Source organism: Marmota marmota, unplaced genomic scaffold (genome assembly GCF_001458135.2).
Source record: "Marmota marmota marmota unplaced genomic scaffold, marMar, whole genome shotgun sequence".
Classification (NCBI taxonomy): Eukaryota; Metazoa; Chordata; class Mammalia; order Rodentia; family Sciuridae; genus Marmota; species Marmota marmota.
In genome coordinates, this window is record NW_026000207.1 from 394,963 (window position 1) to 401,226 (window position 6,264).

The 6,264-nt window shown below is 43.4% G+C and overlaps 1 protein-coding gene across 1 annotated transcript in view; it reads left to right on the forward strand.

Moving 5' to 3' along the window:
- The window catches only part of Znf329 (zinc finger protein 329), a 33,043-nt gene that overhangs the window by 23,962 nt on the left and 2,817 nt on the right, over positions 1-6,264 (forward strand). Inside the window, exon 2 of the transcript XR_007343248.1 lies at positions 4,957-5,048. The gene's annotated coding sequence lies outside the window, so the exon portion shown is untranslated. The remainder of the gene's footprint in view (positions 1-4,956; positions 5,049-6,264) is intronic.

A 6,264-nucleotide genomic window follows, 5' to 3' on the forward strand; every position in this document is an offset into this window, starting at 1 on the left:
GTGCGGGGACGGGGCCTCCGGCCAGCTTCCGTGGGTAGACCCTCCTCCTCCCTCCTTTGGGGTGGACTGTTTGGCGCAGAGCCCTCCCCGGCCGGGCGCACGCCTCCCCAGCCCCGCATGTCTCCCTGCTCCCAGGGCTCGGGCTCGAGCAACCTGTCCTGTTTCCCGTGTGCACTCCCCAGGAGCTTTCCCTTCGTCGGTCGCCCTCCCCAACAGCCCGTACCTGCCTCCTCTCCCCTGCGCTCCCCCCACTTGCCCTGCCTTCCCCCTCTGCGCGGTTGGCAGTGTGTGCGAATGCCTCCGTCCTCTTCCTGCCCACTGTGAAGTCTCCCAGCCGGGCGTTCACCCTTCGCTGCTGGGAACTAACTCTTTTCCCTGTCTCTGATGCCGGGAAGCCGACTCCTGGGGTCAGGCATCTCAGGCTTTGAGGTTCTAGCTCAGGTCCCTGAGGACGTCTGGTCCTGGTAGTCTGTGTAAAGGGTGACTCCTTCTGCTTGCTATCTGCATTATCCCACATCATCTTTTGAAATCCTGTTCCTCTACCTATAAGAAATTTTCAGAATTCAGCCACTTTAGCCCATCCTTTCTTCCTGCTATGGGAACCTCCTGTCTGCTTCTTTCCTTCGGCCTTTGTCTTTCACATGATCTGTTCTCTAGGAGCCAGTGGGAGCCTGTTAAATCACATCCCTCCTCTCCTTCAAACTCCTCAAGGCTTCTTCCATTCAGTAACAGCCAGAATGCTCATAAGCTCCAGGACTGGAGCTGCTGGCCTAAGAACTGTTTGCTGCCTGATGACAGTTCATACTCGTACAGAACTTGCCTTAGTCCTTTCTACCTTCTTGTGCAGTGCATTCCTGACTTTGCTTGGTTTCAGAGTTGTGGGCTGTTGGTAGAGATTGGGAGCCAGGGATACCGTCCCTAACTCAAAAGATTGATGCAGGTCTGGGTGCATCCTGAGTTTGCATAGTGATACTAACAGATTCTTCATTTGTTCCCTACTTGGCTCCTCCACTAGAGTGCACCTGTCAGATCCACTGTGGTAACATCAGTGCTGAGAACAGTGCTTGGCACACAGTAAGCGTTGAGTAAACTTTGGCTGAGTGAATGATAAAGAGCCAGCTCTGTGACCACAGGGAACCAACCCTTTTCTAGATAATGAGATCACAGGAGGTGTGTGATGCTGCCAGCAACATGTACCTAGCGTACTCAGGCCTTTGTGAGGATCTTTGCCTTTACAACATCTGCCGCTTCGAGCACTGTGGAGTATGGTGTGTGTGGGTGTTTGGAGCTGGTGTGCTCGGTGTGATCTGAACCTTCGTGGGCTGCTTCTCTCGCCAACTCTGCAGCTTTCAGCAGTACAGGTTTCACCACTGTGTGGCGGTCCACCTGGCAAAGATCACGTGCTTCTTTGTTGCCCTCCCTACTGATGACCATGTTGGAAGTTTTCAGTTTTTCCGCACTTCCAGCAATGATTTAGGTGACACCTAGAACACTGTCCTTGTAGAACAGGTAAGGGATTTCCAGGCGTGGTTTTCAATCTTGTTTAATCTAGGCGGTAAAGGAAGCACATTTACATGGTGGCCTGCATATATGTATATAATTGGAGGTAAGGTCTGACGAAACAGTACTTAATAAGTGTGAGGGTTTTGGTTTGTGACTGGGGATTGAACCCAAGTCTAGGAGATTCCAGAGGTGATCAGGGAGATCTGTGAGCGGTTGGTCAACTCTGCCCTCACCAGTCCTAGTTCTTAGAGGCACACCTTCTTAGCCTTTCTGTTCTCTGCTGCATTAAAACCTATTGTACAAAGAACTTGAGGGGCTAGCATTTCTGAGCTGAGAACTCCTGGGTTTTCCTGCAGCTTCTGGCCAGACCTGAGCCTCCCCCTAGCATACTTGCAGCCATCTCCTGGGCACCTATTGAGGAAGCTGTTGTTAAACTGTTTCCACTAGGTTGTTATGAATGCTGATCCTTGATGTAATGACTCCAGGGAGTATTTACATGTTCCCTACCTGGTTTCTATTTTGACAAGTTTCTGAAATATTGTAACAGAACAGTTTGAGAAAGGGTAATGAACACCCATCACCCACCATTTAGATATAGCAATGAATACATGTAATAGGTAACACAGTTAATATGTGTTCATAATATGTGCCTTAAGTGCAGCATATGTGTCTTTATCTACGTATTTGTGTGTACATACGTATATATGTTTCTGTGTATGCTTTGTGTTTTTTGTGTGTACATGCATAAGTATGTATTACATGTATATAAGAGTACATACATGTGTATTTGTGTAGGCATGTATTTTTATATTTTATATGAATGTCTATTTGCATGTTGTATTTATATTAAGTGTATATTTTGTTAGTGTTTGTGTATAACTATTTGAAAATAAGTACAGTATTTCAGGACATATGTTCTAAGGATAAGGACTTTTTTCTGCAAAAAACCACAATAATGTTATCACATCTAAGAAATGAGGATTAATTTTATTTTGTGTGTATATACGGGGGATTGAACTCAGGGGCACTCGACCACTGAGCCACATCCCCAGCCCTATTTTGTACTTTATTTAGAGACAGGGTCTGAGTTGCTTAGCACAGTGCTTTTACTGAGGCTGGCTTTGAATTCATGATCCTCTAGCCTCAGCCTCCAAAGCCACTGGTATTACAGGTGTGAACCACTGCCTGGAGTATTAATTGTTAGCTGATAACTCATCTCTTTTCAGATTTCTCAGTTGTCCCTAATATACTATATTTGAACCAAGTCTTTTCAAGACTTTTGCATCATTGTGTTGTTTTTGTTTATTTTGACATAATTAATAGATTCCCAAGAAGGTACAAACACATGTACCAGAAGATTCTCTGTACCTTTCACCTAGCCTTTGCATTGTGAACATTTGCATCATTGTAGGACAGTATCAAAACCAGGAAATTAACATTTTTTGTACAACTTAGCTTATTCAGGTTTCTTAAATTACCAAGAAAATTGAGATCCTGACTGTACCTCATTACAAGATGCCCTATTCTCATCCTGTGCTTCTGGCAACCACTGATCTGATCTCCATGTCTGTAATTGTGTTATTTAACAAATGTTATATAAATGGAGTCATGAAGCTTGTGTTGTTTTGAATTTGGGCTCTTGCATTGACCACAGTTTCCGCGTTCCTCGCTACTAAAACACTCAGGGTCATTCCAGGTGAACTGGGCTGCATGAAATAACTACACAAGAGACAGAGATACCTTTTTATTTGGGTCCTGTGACGGCTCCTCTAACCTTAAGGGTCCACAGAAAGAGTGCGTGCGCTGACCCCTTTTATTGAGGGGAAGCCATTCAAATGAGGCCAGGGGTCAGGTTTCAGGGGGTTGATCTAGCTTCATGGTGTCTGCTGTCAGCAGGTTGACTGACATCTAGGAAGGGCACAGTAAGAGAAAGGGACACACAAAGGACATTTCCATGGAACATTCTATCCCAAACAGGGCAAAGTGTTAGTATTACAAAGGAATGGGTGTAGATGAGTGTAGCTCAATCCATGGGGCAGCATGCCTACATCTGAAGACATGACGTCAAACTTCCTGGAATGTCCAGGTCACTACAAGATGTAGTGACCAGTCAAAGCCTCTCCGCTCCAGGATGGAAGGTGCGAATCATTCAGAGTGGCTCCCCACACACAGTTTCCTTCAAGCCAATCCAAGTTTTGTGTATCAATAGTTCCTTTTTTTTTTTTAACTGATGAATAGTAATCCATGGTGTTTTCGTCTGTTTTGTGCTGCTAAAACAGGATATCTGAGACTAGGTGATTTGTAAGGAAGAGAAATTTACCACTCAAAGTTCCCAAGGTTGAACAAGAAACTGGCATTTTATCATGTGTTCTCACATGGTGAAAGTGAAAGGGCAAGGGAGGACAAATTCTGTGTCCTCAAGTGGCAGAAGAGCAAGAGAGCAAACCCATCCCTGCAAGTCCTTTTCATAGTGGTGTTGAACCATTTATGAGAGCCCTCAACACTTCCCCAAGGTCTCATCTCCTAACACTGCACTGGGGAGTGTTTCCAGCACATGAATTTTGGAAAGGATATATCCAGACCAGGCACATGGTACTTTTCAGTTTTTGACTGCTGTGAATAAAGCACCTGTAACATTAGTATATGGGTTTTTGTGTGACCCTTCATAAGTCTTCACTTCCCTAGGATATTTGCCTAGGAGTGTGGTTACTGTGTCATATAGTAAGTTGACTTTTATTTCATTATTTTGTGGTAATAGGGATTGAACTCAGGGGCACTCTACCACTGATTTATATCCTCAACCCTTTTTATTTTATTTTATTGAAAATTTTGAGTCAGGGTCTTAATAAATTGCTAGGACTGGCCTTGAACTCACAGACCTCCTGTCTCAGCATTCTAAATCACTGGGATTACAGGAGTGCGCTACTGTGCCTGGCTGTGTTGGTTTTTTTGTTGTATAAGAAACTGCCAAAGTTGGGTGTGATGGTGCACACCTTAATCCCAGTGACGCAGGAGTCTGGGGGAGAATGATTGCAAGTTTGAGATCAGCCTCAGCAACTTAGTGAGATCATTAGCAACTTAGTGAGACCTTGTTTAAAAGAAAAAACAAAAAATAAAAAAAGACTAAGCATGTAGCTCAGTGGTAGAATGCCCCTGAGTTCAATCACAGTTCCAAGGGGAAAAAGGAAAAAGAACAGACATTGTCAAATTATTTCCAGAGTGGCTGTACCATTTTGTGTTCCCATCTCCTGGAATCCTCACTGGCATTCGGTGTGATACTGTATTTTAATTTAGCTATTTGATAGGTGTGTGTTGTGGTGCTTTTAATCAGTGTTTCCCAATGAGTAACAATCATGAACATCTCTTTACGTGCCTGTTTACCATGCATGGTCTCGGTGATGAGATGATTGGCATGTCTTTTGCTCATTTTCTAACTGGCTCTTTGTGTTTTAGCTGTAGTCATCCATGGGAGATTGGTTCCAGAACCACCTACAAACCCACAACCTTCAGTGCCCATGAATGATGACGTGTCCTTCCATGAAAAGGTGTAGTGTTGCTCATCACCTATACCCATACTCTCATTTACTGTAATTCTCTCTAGATTCCTTACAACACCTAAGAGTATGAGTGCTAGATAAGTAGTTGTTATATTCTGTTCTTTAGGAAATGATGAAGAGAAAGGTAAAGTCTGAATCTCTTTAGCATAGGTATAGCTATCAGTCCTTACTACATTCAGAACTAGCAGATTGAGAGGTCTAATTTTGAGTTTTGATGCTCTTTTTTTTTTTAAAGGACTGAATTTTTTTTTAGTTCTTTATTTATTTGTTTTTATGTGGTGCTGAGGCTCAAACCCAGTGCCTTGAACCTGCTAGGCGAGCGCTGTACCGCTGAACCACAACCCCAGCCCCAAGTTTTGATGTTGTTTACATGCCACATATGTACTTTGTCAGGTATGTGATTTGCAAATATTTTCTCCCAGTCTGTAATTTGTTTTACATTCTCTGGGTCCTTGCTCCAAAAGATTTTTTTTTTTTTTTCTCCCTGTGGTATGGGGGACTGAATCCAAGAACTGTTATGTGCTAGGTAAGCAGTATATCACTGAGCTACACTCCCTGATCTTTTTTTAAAAATTTGAGACAGTCTTACTAAATTTCCTGTGCTGGCATAGAAATTGTAATCCTCCTGCCTCAGCCTCCTAAGTTGCTGGGATTACGGGCATGCGCCACTGCATCTGGCCAAAGTTTTCTTTTCTTTCTTTTTTTTTGGTACCAGGGATTGAACTCAGGGCACTTAACCAGTGAGGCACATCCCAAGCCCTTTTTCAATTTATTTATTTTTTATTTTGAGATAGGGTCTCCCTAAGTTGCTTAGAGCCTCATTTAGTTGCCAAGGCTGTCTTGGAACTTGTGCCTCAGTCTCCTGAGCTGCTTGGATTATAGGTGTGCATATCAAAGGATTTTTCCAATTTTTCTCTATAATTTTTATAGTTTTGCAGAAAACTGTGATCCATTTTGAGTGGATTTTGTATATAGTGGAAAGAAAGGGTCAACTTCATTCCCTTGCATGTGGATATCCAGCACTGCTGTATTCAGCTTAAAGTTTTACTTTTGATGAGGTCTGGGTTGTCTTTTGTGTGTGTGTGTGTGTGGTGCTGGGGATGAAGCCAGGGTCTTGTGCATGTGAGGCAAGTACTCTATCAACTGAGCTATGTCCCCAGCCCCCAGCCCTCATTTTTTCTTTTTCTTTTTTTTTTTTTTTTTT